At 29.8% G+C, this 20,108-nt stretch overlaps 1 long non-coding RNA gene across 1 annotated transcript; it reads left to right on the forward strand.

Moving 5' to 3' along the window:
- The first annotated feature begins 9,818 nt into the window (after positions 1-9,818).
- LOC107064454 (uncharacterized) lies at positions 9,819-16,651 on the forward strand. Its single transcript, XR_001475486.2, has 2 exons — positions 9,819-10,131; positions 15,651-16,651. It is a non-coding gene; the product is annotated as an uncharacterized LOC107064454 (long non-coding RNA).
- The last annotated feature ends 3,457 nt before the right edge of the window (positions 16,652-20,108 follow it).

Raw genomic sequence — 20,108 nt, forward strand, 5'->3', positions numbered from 1 at the left:
CACGCAAAAAAAATATGTGGGGGCGTAGAAAGATAGAAAGGGAAAGTTAAAACTCGGCGTTTCTCGTTGAATATTCGACGATGAAGAGGAAAGACGATACTACGTTTCGTCCACGTGCACCACGATATTACTAGCTTCACTATGAACGAGCCTAAAGGGAAACCTACCATGAATATATATATGTATATATGTAGAGATATATCTACACCCACATATACATAAAATTTTATTTATATATATACATATATACCAACATGGATTAGGTAAAAGATAGACGAAACAGTAGTGTACCTATACCTATGCGTAAATGTGCTAGGTAGCTTTTGTGGAAAAGGGACACAACGCTTCTCTGTTTAAATTGCTTAACTTTAAACTTTCACTCACGTATGCAAACTAATGCAAACCGAAGGCTCGTGGAAGGAACTGCAAACAGCTCACTCGGGAGTCTCCCAGCATCCGCGCTCCCGGGACCACCGAAGCCTCCTCCTCCTCCTCTTCCTCATCCTCCTCTTCTCTACGTTATCCACCCTCTCGACGAAACGAGCCTTTCCTACCTATATATCGGCTGTCCTAATTTTCTCCTAGCTGCTGCGCCACTCCTCGCCTATTCCAGTCAACCATCCGACCATCCAACCAGCCAGCCAGCCAGCAACGAGCCAGCCAGCCAGCCAGCAACGAGCCAGCCAGCAACCAGCCAGCCAGCTAACAGAGACAAGCAAGCAAGCAATCGAGCAAGCAAACCCCTCCTAAATTTCATCGCTTTGTCCTAGCGCGAGTGTTTTCGCTTAACCAAATGAAGACCTAGTAGAGCACGTCATTAAGAGAAGCTACATCTTATTCGTCTAAGTTTGTATTAGTCTGGTTATGACGGTAGTAGCAACATTTCTGTGAGCTAAGACTGTCATAGGACTCTCGTATTCTTCGATCTAACGTTTCTCTAAGCGGCTTTCTCTAGGATAAACAATATCTTTGTATTTGACTATTCTATCTACGATAAAGATGATACACGCTCTAATGCGATGCTATCGTTTGTTGTAAGACAACTTTGCTGAGACAAGATGCTATATAATTAATGATACTTCGTTAGACTCGATTGAACTTACTCTCTCTCCCTCTCTCTCTCTCTCGTTCTTTCTGTCTCTGTCTTTCTCTATCTATCTATCTATCTATCTATCTATCTATCTACCTATCTTTCTCATTCCATTTCAAACAACTCGTGTGCGCATTCGCGCGAGATAACGATTCGACATTTACGAATACCCAATTAATCATCCATCCTGATTTCTCCGATAATTCTGGAATCTAACTAAAATACGAAGTAAAGCTCGCGTTAGAATTTAAGCGGAAGCCAAGCAGTTCTACGTAACTTTCAGGTAATCGACAAACGGTCGAGATACGAATGCTATACTAAATGCTTATGTGTATGTATATATGTACATATTCTACCTCTTTCTCATTAGTAAGAGGTGGAAACGAATTAGAAGGATGTGGGAACGAAGCGAGAGGATAGGCAACGATAACTCTACGAAATTATCGAGATTGTCTTTCAAAGTTTACCAAGGTGTATGCTACTTCTGTGGGTAATTTAAGCCAGAGATCGTAAGTAATAATCGATGACACTCCGGCAATGTTTCAGGATTATATACTATACTAACTGTGCCCTGCCATACGTTTCTGTGGCTTACAATTAGTCTGATTTAATAGAAAAGAAAAAAAAGAGAAAGAATAAGTTTCTAAAATGTTACACTTCTCTTTTTCGAGATGAAGTCGAATTCCATCCTCTCGGCACTGAATGAGAACCTTAACCTTTTCCTAAACGAAAAGATGTAGAAACGGCATTTTCTCTGTAAAAGATAACCTACCTTGCCACCTCGCTCCTTTAGAAGACTTTAGAAGACGACACAAAATAATTAAACTCCATTTCAACACAATGTAACAAAAAATTAAATATTAGAAATATTTAATTAACTGGAAATACAACATAAATATTAAAAAATCAGACTAAAAGCTAAAATATTACGTTGTCGTATAGATAAAGATTAGGTTATGTTCAAATGCTCCGCGCACTCAACGAAATCTATGGCCAACTGATGGCACTGAACCTGCCTGTATCTTTCTTTTTTAACCAGTTAAGTGCGTTCGACGTTTATACACGTCAGACCAAATCTCTATTGCGGTGCATTTGACGTGTATACTCGCCGTGTAAAATAAAAAATTACCATTCACTATAAAAACTCGAAATCTCAATAATATGTAATAAGAATATGATTTGGTGGTATGTTCCCTTTATATTACCAATACGACCTCTATGTATTTTATTTATATTTATTTAATTTATTTTTATTTATAAGATGTGCCGTTGGCTCAAAAAATGGAAAACGTAAGGAAACAAGGTTTTGGTGAACCTGTGAAGTCGCACTTTGCGTAGTACCGTGCTTTGAAACACATCACACATACATAGCTTGAAATTTTGTAAATTATTTTCTTATTTTTCTTGCTTATGTATTTTATTATTTTTTGACAATTTTCAAGCTTTTAGTAAGAATAATGTATTGTTTTTAATTCCGCACCCTGTGGTGATCTTTTGAAACTAAATTCCACAGTCAACTGGTTAAATTAATTAATTATTTTATAAATAAATTAATTTATGTATAATAGAAACATAACTGTATGCAAATGCAACGTTGTGTCGAAATTTCAATACAATCGATAAAGTACTTTTGAAAATTAGAGGTTAGGAACAAACGAAATCTACATTTTTATATTTATAGATTACTATACATATGTACAGCTATACTTCCGATATTCACATGTTTTTTTTTTTTTTAATTTGTTCCATTTTTACAGTATACATATACGTAAAATATTACAACTGAATTTAAATAAAATTTCATATCTTTTTTAAAATTTAAATAGAACAATTCCTGCATGACACATAATTACTTTTCTGAATAAAATTTACAGAAGAAAATTATATTTAATACGTTTGAGAAAATTCTTTTTCCTTTTTTTTTTCCTTTTGGATATTCCACAATTTAAAATGTCTTTCAGTTACACATGCAGATTCCGAAGAGTTCGTCTTTCCGTTCGGTTACTATTGCAATTGAACAATTAGTGAATTATCGTCGAACGTTAAAACGAAATGAGGTGTGATCGAAGAAAATTACCGGAAAAGACCGGACGAGAGTGGTTCGATTAAATAGTGTCTGGATGGTTTGAATGAAGTTATCTTCGTTCGGTCGTTGAATATTTTCGGAACAACGATCTCTTTCTTTTCAAATACATTATTCATGACTTCAATGGACGATTAATCGTACGCCTTTAAGCTGCCGGATTATTAAGATGGATCGTGTTCATGAACCGATGAAAAGAAAAAGTATTTAAAAAAAAGAGGACAAAAGAATAAGAAACTTCGGACTTGGACAATTTGCAAGAAAAAGTGAAGGTGGGGAGGAGAAGAGTTTAGTGGTCGCAGAGTCGTTGAAACACTCAAGGACTCTAACCAACCCGGGCGACTTCCATTAGTGAACGTCGGCCTTGATGATCTCTCCATTAGTGTGTTTCTAAATCGCATTAACGGAAGAGACAAAACGATTCTTATTTAACATCGGAATAATGACGGCTGGATTTTCAAGTTTTATTTATGATTCATCGATTCTTTTGAAAATTCATAATACCATTAACGAAACATGAATAATAATATTGCATCATAAGCTTTCATATGCAATTAAATTAATAGGTATATAATACATTTAACAAACTGTCATTAAAATGCTATTATCGAATAACTATAATCGTTAAATTTATAACTATCTTAGAAACTATTAACAATCTTAAAATCTAAGTAGCTCTATTGTTTATATTAGATTTAAAAAACTAGATATTTTTTATTTTTGTATTAGGACATAATGATGATTATGTTTGTATATTGATTAGTCCCTTTCTCCAAATCCCTTTTCTAGTTATTCTGATCTTTTTTCTTTTCCAAATTTTCTGTACCTTCTATCATATCTGCTATCCATAATTTTATTACAGTATTCTCGCGCATCTTCTCTTTTGGCTTGTGTGTGCATCTGTTCAATTTTTAAAATGGATTTAAGTCTTCTATGCATTTTTCTTTGATCTTTTATTCGTTAGTTTTTTCTCCTTCATAATATTTCAATCTTTCTTCTTACCATTAAGATTCTTTCTTGCCCTATTACTTGTTTGCGTGAATTAGATTTTAATACAAATTATTATATATAAAAAAAAAAACTATTTTCTCAAAGATAATTGAGGAATAAATCAATGAATATAAAACGTTCTTATATATTATAGTAGAAAAATGCTTACAAAATGTAATTAAAATAATTAAACCACATATACATATATACTAGGATGATCTGACCAAGCTTTGCTGCAGCTTTGCTATAATGTGATGATTTAATATAATTCTAAACTATTTAGTAATTTATAAAAACATATAAAATAATAATAAACGAAAATATAATAATATAATATTAATAATTTTTTTTTCTTGAGGTTTGTTTACCCGGGCGCTCAGTCTCTGGACCATTGTGCCCGGGCCTCTTGCGGGGAAAAACCTATGATCGTAGCGGTCCCGCGGGCAGTCCCGACTCCCTTGCAAAGCGCAGCAGTCTGGCCGCCCCTGAGCCCACTAGGTCGAAATTGTTGGCGGTGGTCCCAAGGACATCATTTCTGACGTCCGCGAGCCCAACGCATTGAGTTATGAGATGGAGGGGGGTATCCACCCATTCGCCGCAGACCGAGTCTTGTGCAAGGCCCAGTCGCATAAGGTGCTTTCTAAGGTGCCAGTGCCCGGTGACCAATCCTACAACCAGCCTCAATTGGGCTCGGTCCAGGTTGATCAACTCGGTACCTAGCTTCTCCGAGGGCCCTGAAAACAAAGCCTTCGTGTGCCTCATGCCAGGGCCTTGCAGCCAGAGATTCTTGAAGCGGTCCGTGGCCCACTTCTTAGACCTCCTCCGCATGAGCCCCTCTGACACGCTGATGTGGCATTGCTTTGCCGGATCGTGCTGTGAAGCTCCAAGTCTGAATATTAATAATAATAATATTAATAATAAAATATAAAAACACATAAAATAATAATAAACGAAAATATGTATAAATAATGTAACAACACACAAAGTATTAATTCATAATATAATAAATATAATAGACATAAAATATATTTAATAAAATATTGTAATAAAATAATAAAGGATATTATAATAAAGGAATATTTATTATACCTAAATAATATAATAAAGTAATACATAAAATAATAATACATGAAAAAATATAAAAAGTATGGTTAGTTATTCAAATGTAAATCTGAAAACGTATGACGTGAATATATCAAAATAATTGAATTGTAATACAACGCCATATATTGAAAACTTATAGAACCTAGAAACTTAGATAACCTCAAAATAATAAATCTCTAAATTAGCAATAAAAAATAAAAACATTCGCTATATAAATTCTATCCTACATTCTAAGTAAAATAAAATCACACAAAATAAAATTTCATAAAAATCGATTCAGTAATTTCCAAAGTGACTTCCAATATGACACTGACTTTTTCTATATAAAAAAGATATTTGATAAAATTCTATTCATATGCATAAGATTTATTTTTTGTTCGCATACATTACGATTATAATTTCGAAATATCGGACAAGGCAATATTCGGTCTTATTACATTTCCGACTGCTGTAGGAATTACCGGATTAAAAACGGGGGAACTGTTAGAAAAAGAGAGAAAGAAGAAAAGAAAGATATAGGAGAGAAAGAGAAAAGAGAAAACGGATCTAAGAAATAAATGATTCTATTTCCCAGGAGAGGAAGCGAAGTGAAGGATGCTCCGTTACTGTACCCTACAGAATCCATGTATTCTTCGAGTGTGTTCTTTATTTCACTTTTGTAGTATAACGTACGGATATTGCTTCTATTAGAAACAATTTTGCCCTGTGGCATGAGATCCTTGATATAAAAGTTAGACGTCCGCCGTACTTTTGGCTTGTACGATCCTTATCTCGAAAAATTTTTCTAAAACGGTAAGGTAAGGTAAGGTAGGTAAGGTAAGGTAAGGTAAAATAAGGTAAGATAAGATAAGGTAAGATCTTTTATCGCGTGAGAATTCAACGTTATCGAATAGAATTTTGTCTTAGGTCGTTTTCTATATTTTAAACCTTATTCCCTCCCTCCCGATTACAACAAATAAGGAAATAAAAAATATAATTAAATAAGAACTAAAACAATTAATTTCTGTTCGTCAATTCCGCAGCATTCCTAACGAATCTTGATTGCAATCATTTCATGGTGTCGAATCAGAACACAAAAATTCTTTTAAAACGTTTAATTACAATTGAAATTAAAATCCCTAATCTACTCTTGTACCGTCATTAACTTCAAGTTTTTATTATTATGTAATCAGTTACGTTGTGACGACGACGACAATGATGATGAGGAAGAGGAGAAAGAAGGAGAAAAGAGAAAGGTGGTATAAAATATTGATAATCGAATTTACATTAACACTGTGATGCAATTTTTCTGCTTATTACGCGAAGTAAAAATCGACCCATAAATGGAATCTTTCTCGTGTAAATTCTAATGAAAATATAATAACGTATAAACACGCGTGTTTCATAACAAAGAGTTTGGTATTCATCGAAATGTGTATTATCATTACTTGTACTAACGTATTCGTTAATTTAAACAACGGCTATCTCGGTTTCTGCATTTAATTATACCGCTGAATATATTGGCATTATTGTTATTTCTTGCATACGTTCAACTCATACCACCTATTATAAATTTTTTGTTCTTTCCTACTTTCAAATATTTTCAATTACAAATATTAACATAAAGCGGATTTTTTGGTAGGGTCAATATTTCCCAAATGATTATAAGATCAATTGATATGAGAAATATGTTTATTGAAAATGCAAATATCCGCAATTTCTGTTGCTGAAATGTTAATTGATAGAAAAAACACAGACTGAATGTGTTATTCTAAACCGTGTTTATAAAATGAAAGAGAGAAAGAGATAAAAAGAATGTGTAGAAGGAAAATGAAAGAGAAATAGAGTAAAAAAAAAAAAATAAATAAAGTGGAATAAAAGATGGGACTTCGTTGAATATAACGAACGAGAAAGTGCTCTAATTTATTTTTCCTGATAAAGAACAAAGGACATATACAGTGTGTGACCAAGTGCATAAAACGATTTTTTATATGCATAAAGTTTGAATATTTCTTTCAAAAATATTCATACTTTTTTTAAACTCTCAGTTAGCCTAAAGTAAAAGGATATACACATACATACACACACGCATATTTATTTTAAATAATCGTGATAGATAGAATATTTATATTCCATTGTAATATTTTACGTAACGTAGAAATAATAATAAAAAAGGAATTAAAAAGAAATTGTCTGAGGAAATCGATGAATGTTACTGACCTCGCTTATCTGGCGTGTGAAATGTTTTCTATAAAAGTTATATAAACACTCTTATGGTAATGTATGTATAAATATATAATATACACGTATACGGAAACACAACTATACGTGGAAATAAACATCGTTAATTAAGTTGACGCATTGATGTATCATTCAGTAGCTGATATTCTAGGTAAGCGATTAGTCGTCAGCAAAAAAAAATTGTGTTACTAGTATCCAAAACATTGGAATCCCTGGAAATCCCCGTTATGAGCAAACTTCTTGCTCATAACTGTTTATCTCATCGTTGTAATTGTATCAACAATTTAATTTACATAAAATGTCGTTTTTCAAGACTACAATCGAATATCAATTAAAAAAAATTACCGTACTTGCTGACTAATATATAATAAGAAATGTATGATCAAATATAATTAATATTCAAATTTCCAACTTTCGATTAAACGATTCTGATCGATTCATTTGAAGAAAATGAAGTTTTCATTTAATAATTAATCGAGATTACAAGAGGAAAGATGATTCTTGTAAAATACTTTATCAATGTATCATATTTCAATGATATTTTTTTTATTTTATCCTGTTTCCGGTTAATTTTTCGTAACGAACGTTTAAATGATTTCAATCAATGAGCTAGAGAAATCAAATTATTAAATGATTTATTGATAAAAGGTAGAAAATTTCCTCGATAGATTAGAAGATAATTTATCGATATTTCCTATAATTATATTTAAATGAACTTATCTTCCTTCCTTCCCAAATTTTTTCGTAAATTCGAAATTTTTAGTTACGTTTTTATTATATTTATATTTTTTGTATTTTTTATATTTTATATTTTATATTTTTATTCTGTTATTATTACAATTACATAGCATTAGATATTAAATATATATAAAATATATAATATATATACTATATAATTTATATACTATTGTAAATAATATTTAATTAGTAATATATATATTATAACTATTATATATTGTATACTTTAAACTCTAAATATATATATTATATACTTATATACTATTATATACTTTAAACTTTACAAATATTAATTACATACTTATTAGTTATAAGTAATAACTATTTAATTACTTTATTTATATAGTATTATAAGTACTTTATAATTAAAATCCTATATATAATTTATATTAAAATATTAAATTACTATAAAATTTATATTAAAATACTTATAAATATTTATAATACTAAATATAATATAATTCATTTATTTTACAATTAAGTTACTATTTATAATACTATATAATATAACTGATATAATAATTTAAATAATAAATTTCATAAATAATACATAAAAAAATAATAAATAATAAATTAAATAATAATATAAATTATATAGTATTATAAATAAATGATTCCGTTTACAAAAAACATTAATGACCTTCATATGTCCTTTACACGTCCACCTACAAAAAAATAAGTACCATCAGTATGAACCCCTTTCAAAGCCATTCAACTCTATGTGAAACATTGTCTGTTACGCGTAATTATAATAACGTAAATCTAGATGGTAAAATGTGGTGACCCACCCTGTATAGTATATAAAATATATATAATAAAAATATATATTACACATATATGTATATATAAACACATGCAATATATGTACATATATATTAAAAATATAAAAACCATAAATCAGTATACCCTATACATATATATATATATCTAGCAATTATTTAACTGTTAGAATTTTCATTAATTGTGCGAGAACTAAAGTTAATAAATGAAAATGCAGGGGTTTTCAGCTAGTACATTAAGAACATAAAACATGTATTCTTTTATTTCCCAAGAGAATCGAGTAAAGTCTATGCCAAAAAGGAAAGAAGCTAGAAGGTACCTATCTAGCTAGCTAGCTAGCTTTGCTAAAGTGTAGTCTTCTCACGATCAAGACCTATTCTATGAGAGACGATCATCTCTTGTTTCAGATTAATCCGCCCCTTTCTCTCACTCTATCTCATTCTCTTTCTTAGCTTCGTGTCACGGATAAAGACTAACAATAAGATCACAATGAGAGTATTCGTTGGAGATAAGAGAAGAGGAGAGTTGGAGGAAAAAGGAAATGGTTACTACTCCCATTTATCTGTCCTTTCCTTTCTTTTTCCTATTTCTATTTTTATCTTATTTCCTCTTTCTATTTCACTCTCTGTTTTTCTCTCTTTCTAACAAACTAACTCTTCCAGTTCTTACCAAGCAACCAAGCAAGCAAGTCTTTGCGAAACGAGACACAGACGGATAGTAAGACGACGAGGAAGAAAAATAAAGAGAGAAAGGGAAGGAATATAAGGTGGAAAGGAGGGGGTGGGAGGAGGGGGTAGAGAAGAAGGTAGAGAGTATCTTCGAAGATTAAACTTTCGATATCTACTCGTCGTTTTCAGTCGACTCGTGAGCGTCGTTCCGAACGTGCACCTGTTTCGATTATCTCGTTTACATTAAAGCTTATTTTCATTCTCTCTCTTGACACTTTGAAAATCTGATTTGTCGTTGTCGATCGAAGAGGAGAAGAAGCATTTCAAATACATCGAAGGGAAAAGCTTATAAGTGATTAAACACGTTCGAAACAATTGGTGAATAATAAAACGAGATTATTCGAGGAAAAGATATACGAGGAATTTTTTTCAAACGCGTAAATTTATTTACGTTAAAGGTAATCTTTTGATATTTCTAGTTTTTTGTTTTTGTTTTTTGTTTTTTTTATATGAAATTAATGAATATTGGCTTACACCAGATTAAATATCATGAAAATTATTTTGTTTTTCTTTTGTATTATTTTAAACGAATATTTTATTCAGTATTTGTGGTTGGGTGATAGATTTAAAATGAGAAAATAATTAGTGAATCGTGTAAGGTCAAAGTTTAATTCTACACGTATTTTTGTGTTTTATATGTTTCAATTGAAAATTATAGTCCCGTTTTATTGTTATTTAATTAGTAAGTAATTGCATTGGCAAATACTAATCGATTAATTATTTTAAAATTAACGTAATGAATGACCATGCTGACAAATTTTCTCTCATTATCGAAATGTTGGGTCATTTTAAAAGTTTCTTGCGTGTATAATACTTTTTATTTTTTGTTATTTTACGATAAATATTTATTATACATATTAATATTAATATTAATTATATTATTATTTTTATTATATTTAAATTATTATATTAAATATTAAATTATAAATATATATGATAATATTATATTATTATTATATATATAATTATAATAATTATAATATAATATTATATAATATATATTATAATTATATGCTACATACTGTATTATTATTATATAATATATAAGTATATATATTTATTATATACTATATATAATTATAATAATTATATATAAATTAATATATTATAAATTAATATATTATAATTAATAATAATATTAATACACTTATATAATATATTTATTATATAATTATATAAATATATTTATATAATATTTAATTATAAAATAAAAAATCAGTTCATTATAAAATAGTGAAAATCTAATTTCTAAATTTATCTTTTTTTTGGTATTTTTTTGATTTTAATTATACGAAGATACAAACGTAGGTAAGGTTATGGCAAACAAAGAAAAGGTTAGGGCTAGTAGGAGAAGGAGAAGGTTTCTTAAATAGACATGGCACAAGAAAGTAGACAGAATTAAACATTACTCGTGAACAATAAATTCGAAAGTAAGATAACAGAGAATCTGAGAGTGAGATGGTTGTTATCTCTTTAAAGCTTCGGTCACTGTATCGTGGTGTGTTCAGGGAAAGTCGAAAACTTTCTTCCGGAATTACGAGGAGTTTCTTACCTGAGGGAAGGAAGATATGCTATAGAAAAAGAAAGAAGAGCAAAGCAAAGAAAGAAAGAATGAAATAAAGATAGAAAGAGATCCTACAACCTACGAGTTTACTTTCTTGTTCAACAAGAGATAATGCGTGACGTATTTTCGTGAAAACTTTCGGCGCGATTTTCAAGATGTTACGTCCCGTCTCGGGGATTCCTTTTCGTACGCGTTTAATTACGTGCAAAAGGGCATATCCGCGAAATGCCCTAAGGCGCGAATAATAAATTAAACTTTCTCACGATTGTAATCTCTCTTTCTCTCTCTCTCTCGTTCTTCATTTTCATCTTCACTTTATTCTCTTCTCTTTCCTCGGAAGAAGAATTTTATTACGGGCGTCATTTTAAACGTTATGTAATATACTCGAGATAAACGATTATCTATCCTATAATCTTTATTTACATATTTTATATTTGATCGAGCATACGAAAAATGTGAACTTTTAAAGTAAAAAAAAATATATATACAAGAGTTATAGGAGCCTGATATTTTGTTCGATACCATCCAATCAATGAAATTATACATGCTTACGTACGTTCCTATACCAGGTGTTCCAAAAGTACTCTTTTTAAAAGGAAAAAATAATTCGATAAAAAAAGAAACAACTAATATTAGTGTTTGAACCCATTACTCGCCAATGGCCTTTATTTGGGACGCATTCTCAAATTATTTTTTAATGCAACTTTAAAAATATTCAAAATTTTTACTATATTATTTTAAATCAATAATTAATTATATAAAATATTTTTTTTATCTAAATAAAAAAAAAACAATTGTTCCAAAATTTATTTGGTTATTATGAATATTATTCTACAATTAATTTAATTCTTTTTGTATTTTTGTATTGTGACAGGTAATGGGTTTATAGAATGTAATATTTTTTTATTTATTTCAAGATATGAATGTTCGGTCATAATGTTACTAAAAAAATCTAGGGTACACGATATAGAAATATTCTAGTAAAATTAATAATTAAATAAAATTTATATTTAATAAATTCTTTTTTATAAAATTAATCATTTACAATTTTTCAGTTCAACAATTAATCATTTGAAAAAACCTTTATAATGCGTAAAAAAAATATTAGCATATGATATCACTATTTCAATTATTCAGGAAAAAAAAGTTTGTAATATCTCAATTGGGAAAAAGGTCTTTTGGGACACCCGGTACATCTATTTACGTGTGTCTGTTACAAGTCATTTCAAGTGGACGTAGCTCGAAGCGACAGTAATTAATACTCTAGCTTCAATGTCTCGTTGAAATACATGCTCACATCAGTAATAATGATCTGACGTGGAAAACAGCAAGTTGTATGGCAAGCGATTCTATATATGCATATATGCATCTATGTATTTGTTTCTCATTTACATACACTACCTTTTTGTTAATGTCGTCATATACACTTGACGGGCACTAATTGATTCGCATACAGTTAAAGTTTAACAAGAGGTTACTACGAGTAAGATCTAACGATGATTTTTCTTCTTGTTTACATGCACCTTTTCTGCATTCCTTTTTCTCATTTTTTTTTTTGCTTTTCATCTATTTGTTTTTTATTTATTTTTTTTTTTTTTAATTATCTACTTCCGTTCTATCATTTTTATCATTGAATATATATATTCGTCGTATATATATATTTGTCTCATTATTCTTTAGAAAAATCTTCTTCAATGTTTCCTGTTTTTTATTCGTCGTTATCGTTATCCATTCTTTCATATTATTTTCCTCATAACAAAATGAACATACAGAGTTTCGATTAATTATTCGTTATCATAACTACTCACTACTAAACTTTTTATCTCGTATTATTTTCTTTTTTTTTTTCGTACAATCGATCGAACTTTCATTTCTTTCTATAATCGTCATAGTCGTCGTTGTGTATTTTACATTATACTTTCTTATTTTACTTCCTCTTTTATCTTTTCTCTCTGTTTCTTTTTTTTTTTTTTTTTTTTTTATTCATTTGCTCGACGCGATTCTCATTAACGAGCTCGATCATCTTGAGTTTCCATTAACAATAATAATAATACGAGCGGTTCTTCATCCCTTTAGCTTGTACTACTCTTTTACAAAATCTTCATTCTATAAAACTGAATTTTTAATTCTCTTTTTATTTTCTCTTTCTTTCTATCATCCAACCCCTAGCTGTTTGATCTACTTTGTGTCAAAGCTATAAGACATATTTTCACTTTTTCTTTCTATCTCTCATTCTTTCATCTCGTTCTTCTTATTCTCATTAAAAATTTTTGCGCGAATCGTTATCGCAAAGATTCGTATCAAGGTAAGATAGAAATGTGGAGAAGGGTTGTTTCGTCTTTTACAAAACTTTCTATGGTTTCTCGCGTTCATCGTCGAGTTAGGAAATACGATATGAAACGCACCGAAGCCCCAAAATACTGAAACGCACGAACTATCTCTATTTCTATCTATCTCTCTCTCTCTTTCTCTCTCTTATTCTCTTTCACGTTTCTCGAAATGCATCGCAATGGTGAGCAATTTTGTCCCCCGACGGAAAATTAAATCGAAACTTTCCTCCACAGATACTGAAATCGCACGATTCTCATACGTTTCTATTCCTCTTTTCCCATTGGAACCACCTAGATCGTATAATCTCACGTAACGCGATACCATTGAAACAAATATCCTGTTTTTCGTTTTACCGATTTTATCTTTCTTTCTCTCTTTATCTATCGTTTCATCTCACTATCTGTCACGTATCGTTAAAGCAACAAATTTTCAAGAATTCGATATGATTTTATTTACTTTAGAAAATTTTATCATTACTAATGATATATATGTTTAATATAATTATCATTTTTATCTTTTCCCCTCTATTTACTTACTCGATATATTTTAAAGCAAGCAAAGGTTTTTAACCTTTTGCACTCGAGACCTTTTTCACTTGCACTAACGAGCAACTCGAGGCGATTTCGGCTAAATTAGGGAAACATTTTACATATACTTTAAAACGTTGAGCGTCACGCGGATTCTTAGGGAAATTCCCGTCACAGGCGTTACTTTGTATTGAAAAAATAGATGAACGTGTCAGTCACCTGTGACGGACGTGGCCTAAACGGAAAGTCTAGTGTCAGCCACCGATGGCTGACGTAGCGCTTAACGTGTTAAAGTCATTTATAAGCAAACAAACGTATACAACTAATTAAATTTCACCAATTTATTTATTTTTATATCAAAAAGAACAAAATTTGAGAAATATTATACTCTGTAATTAGTTTTTGTTTAATATTTCGTAAAACAATACCCAAGATGCATCTTAGGTTTATCAGAACACGTATCACAATAATATATTACTTTTCGCTTATTTCAAGATGTATTACAATCAGAAAAAACCTTACAGTCCCTTTTTGTCCCTTTAGGTATTATCTTTAAGAATATCTTAAAGAAAATATCTTATCATATATCCTAAATAAGCAGATAGAGTAACAATAGACTTCAAATCAGCCTGGCGCCGTATCAGCGCCACTCGAGTTGCCACTTAAATAAAGAATTAATATTTGTATTTTTTATATCATCAATTTTATAGGATCGAGAAAATCTTATTGAAACGATTTTACTTAGACGTTACGTATTATAGTGAATAAAAAGAGAAAAAAAACACATAATAATTGTATTAACTTTATGTCATTCTATTATGCGAAACCGAGTTAACTAGGTCGTAACGAGTATTGACTTTCGAAGGAATAATAACGTGAGATATTGTATTTTCATGTTAAATTTAAATGGGAATGTATTAGCTCGCGAAAATCCGGTTATTTGGAACATGAATGATGTAACTATAATAATATGCGCTTCACGTTGAACGCATATAGTCGATCGATCAAATCCGGATCTGTTTGCTAAAGCTGTGTTGTATAGAAGCAAGCTCACATATCAGAAATCTTAGATATTGTGTGGCTTCCTTTCAATATTCGACGTATTTGCCAACTTTGAAAGTGTACTGAAAGTAGAGGATACGCGAATGAATCCAAAGGATGGGCTTTCATACCGATCATATTTCCGTTCGTATAAAACGTGTTTAAATCATTTCAATAAATCAAATGATACAAAATATTGTATCATCTTTTTTCACATGTACATATAAATTAATATAACTATGAAATTAATTTTATAAACATAATATCAATTTCATGGAAATAAATTTGATTTATTTCATTCTTTTTTACATTTATTATAAATACATCGATGAAAAAGATTTAATTGGTTTTATTAACCTCGTTTGAAATTTTTAATTTATTTTTCAATTTTCTAACAATCCATCTGTGTTTTAACGAATATTTATAAATTTTTTTCTGGTTTTTTTTTTTTTAGGACGAAAAGAGAGGTCAGAGTTTATATTACCAGTTGAAGGAAGGATATTCAAAAATGCATATGAAGATAACATTGTCATTTCTACTGCTAGTTTGTGTTCTACTAAGATCGACCGTCGGTATAAGTCGTCTTCTAAATTCAGATTTTGTCTACTTTCCCGATCAAGCGGAATACATTCAGAAAGCTGAACAATGTCCGGATAACTTTATCTTTTGGCCCGGAAATGGTAAATGTTACAAAGAAGGTGAAAGAGGACCCTGCAATGTCGGCCGAGTTTTAATACTCGACAGACGATTATTCAAACCTTACTGCAAGGATTTTATATAGAAGAGTGGTGTTTTATTTCTGCAAGAGATGGCAGCACTCGAAGAAAATTCGATGTTTCATCGCAAGTCAGAAAATTGTCTACAAAAAGTCCTTAGATAACAGCACTTATTTGTGAAAATTGTTTTCCCGCGAAAACTTTTTAAACGACGAGTTTCTTTTAGATCTCGTTGAGTGATAACACTAATACTAATTTTTTAAATAACTCTTTTTTAAATAACTGTGCCATTTTCTCTTTTATTTATTTCTTTTATTTATATAAAATAATTATAAACTATTTCACCTACGATAAAGAAATCCCATTAATTGTTTATTTTTAATGGATCTCGTTATAGTCACGAATTGATTCTTTATAGCTCTTCATTTCTTTTATTATTACAAATGGGTTGATTAAAGATTCATGAATATAAAAATAAGATCTAATTGTATTAAAAAAATCAATAATGTTTGTAATAAATAAGAATGGATAGTATAGTTTTAGTAATAATCATCTCATTAAAAAAAACTTTAACATCTGTATCACCTTTTGTAATATTTATGAATAAACATTATCAATAGTTTTTACTTATTTTTTATTTATTCCAATTACGCTAAGATCGAAGGTTCAATCATTTAAAAATAAAATTTATATTTGTATTTAATAAATATCGCTTATATAATGTAACGCGAAGTTTTCGTATCAGTCGTCTCATTACGAAAACTTCAGCATCTGTGTATCACCTTTTGTATCGTAATACACGACATTTTAATTATAGAAGTTGCGAAGCAGCTATAAACGAATCCGAGAGGGTTTTGTGCAAGTTCTGTGAATTAAACTGTACTAATTTTCATGTAATTTCATTCCAGTACGTCACGTCGCGAAATAAAATATCACTTTGTCCTTGTACTTTTGTAAAAATAAAAATGATGTACGCGTGCTCTAGTCGCGTTTCGTGTTATTTCACGCACGTGGCTTTATTTAATCGTTTTTATTTGCGAACGAGTATAAAAAAAAAAAAGAAATGAAAAATAATAAAGTTGGATCAAAGTGTTCATTTTATTACGCCATGTATATACATTTCAAAAAAAAAAAAAAAGAGAAAAAAGATATCAAGATATATGAAATTAAAAAAAATTAAAGATACGTAAACGCGTTTTAACGTTCAACTTAATATTACACGACCGGTTTTAAATTATCCATAAAAATTCTACGTTCAAAGTTATTGCTACTCTTAATTTTTTAATTAACTATAATTACGATTATAAATAATATTATATGTTGTTGAATAATAAGGTATTTATTTTTTGTATTATTCCAACCATTACTACGAAACAAAAACGATTACTATCCGTACTCGATTATAAAATATAGAAATTTAATTTCAATTAAGTTTCTAGGTTAGGTTTAAAAAAAACCATTTACCTATACTTAATTACAAAAATATAGAAATTTAATTTAAACGTCAGCCATTAAATTGTTTAACAATATCAATAATTGTTCATAAACAGTGAGGTTTGATGTTGTTAGCACGTACTATATGTTATGCTGACGCGAATCCGTTTTAAAAGTAGCGTACTGTTTTTAAGATGCAATTATACGCGAGTTGCACGGAAAATCTCACGACGGTAAACTAATACAGTGTGAGTGGTTTTGTTGTATACTAAAGGCACTTCTTCAGTCAACAATGATTTATTAACTTAAGTCTTTGGCGACTATGTTACAATTGTTTAATGTGGACTATATAGATGTATGATGTGTAAAATGTATAACACAAAAATGTATAATGAGCGAAGAGAGTATGTATTACGAAGAGAGAGCGTATGTATTACGAACAGAACGTATGCATTATGAACAGTGAGTCTTACTTGATTGCACATGTTTTTATATCTGAATTAGTTACACCCCTTTGGAGAGGGAAGGAGCTGAATGCAACTTATTAACCAATAGTAGGAGGGTCCACCCACTAGAGTGACCCGATGGGAAAGTTTATGTTTTTGGGAAGGATGGTAGTGGGGGTTTCTGGGAACATAAGGAATTTCTTTTCTGAATAGTACCCTTCGCATGTGCATTGTTTCATGTTCACTTAAGTATTGTATATCACTCGAAGGACCCAACCCTAGTATGCTTTTAGTTGCCTCAATATGTTTCGATGGTCATTGAAATGGTTAGAAAATTTAATTTGAGTCCTTGAGTGGAATCTTTAAAATAGACGATACCTTATACCTAAGGCTTAACACATTCTATGATATTTGATTTCATAAACTTATGGTATGGTTTTCTTCAAATGAAATTGAATATATGAAAAAATAACTAAATATAAGTTATCGTCTACAAATGGTTTGGTACCGAACAGATGTTAAGAAAGAAAAAAATAATAAGAAAATAGTTGTGGTATTAGAAAAAATATTGATAAGAAATTTTAATTAACTATAATTAAGATTATAAATATTATTAGATGATGTGGTATAATAATATATATTTTTTTTATATTATTCCAATCATTACTACGATAAAAAACGATTATTATCCGTATTCGATTATAAAATATAGAAATTTAATTTCAATTAAGTTTTTAGGTTAGGTTTAAAAAAATCATTTACTTATATTTAATTACAAAAATATAGAAATTTAATTTAAACGTCAGTCATTAAATTGTGTAACAATATCAATAGTTGTTCATAAACAGTTGTTAGGTTTGATGTTAAGAAAAAAAAAAAAAAAGAAAAATAAGAAAATACTAGTGATATTAGTCAAGATTAATAATAATAGAAAAATATGGAATGGTACATAAACATTAATGATGGACGTTTCTCTGATCTTAGTAGCGATCGTAATTTGCAGATTGTAAAAATGTAATCAAGAAGACGAAAGGCGGTACGTTTAATTACTGCGCTCCGATATGGCACTGGCGAGAATAAGGGTGAGTCAGATGAGAAGAGATGGTTGGGGTAGGGGTTGGAAGCTCGTTCGTTCGTTCGTTCGTTCATAACAAGTCACCCCATTGGAAATAAAAAAAGAAAAAGAAAAAAAAGAAAACGAAGGAAGACAGAGAAAAAAAGAACCTAGAAAAGGAATAAAAAAGTATAAAGAAGCAAAAAGGAAGATGAAAAAGAAAAAAATACGAGAAGATTGAAAAAGCTGTCGTTTCTTCGTGATCTCATTATGCTTTATCGAAGGGTGTTCACCCCGTTTGACCGATGTAGTATCAGTGGTGGTGGTGGTAGTTGGTTAGGTGGGGGGTGTCAATGTGACATCGATTCGCAATTTGGCACAGCTCTTGACAACACAAGAATAAGTGAGTGTTTTGGGAGATATGATCACAGAAGTTTGCAAAAAAAGCCGACCACGGGTATTCACTATCGCGATATTTCAACGATCTTTTCTATCCCTTTCATCGTGCGTGGCACGAGTTACGTGCTGCGAGTAACAAGCGTTCCAAAATGTTTTCGATTAACCCCGATTTTAAGAAGGATCGACGGTTACTCCGTCTTTCCCTTTGCCAATACGATTTCTTATCTTCACGACCCTTCTCATTTCGAAAAACGTGTTTCTTTCAAACGATAGTAAAGAAGTATTCGACACATTTGTTTTAACGAGGTAAGTTTGGTTACTTTGAAGAATGGTTTTTAGGATTTAGAAAAACGTTTTTTTTTTTTTTTTAACTTCTCACATCAGATTTATTAACGTATTCGATTAGTCTTTTGTTGAATTTTATGATACGTATATTTAGTTTTATTTTTTACAATTAATTTTGTTCGTATGGATTACGTTAAGAACTTTGAAATATATATGTGGAAGATTATAAAAACAGATGTTTTTAGTCATTATCGATAATTATTTATTACATTGTATAAATTATTTATGTTATATATAATTTCTTAATGTAATTGTAGCGATATGATTATTTATTGCTGAAATTTATAACAGTGATAATAATAGAAAATTTATAATTAACAATCTAACGAGTTGAAAGCTTTTTTAAAGAGTTAAATTTAATTTTATATAATATATTATATAAATATATATTAAAATATGTTATAAAATAATTATAAAACAACTATATTATTTAATTTAGGTTTGTATTTATTTTATATATTTTTTTATGTTCTATTAAAATATTTAAAATTATTATTAAATAATTATAACATAGTTAT

Source organism: Polistes dominula, unplaced genomic scaffold (genome assembly GCF_049000335.1).
Source record: "Polistes dominula isolate Pdom_NZ unplaced genomic scaffold, Pdom_raw_medaka contig_482, whole genome shotgun sequence".
Taxonomy (NCBI): Eukaryota; Metazoa; Arthropoda; class Insecta; order Hymenoptera; family Vespidae; genus Polistes; species Polistes dominula.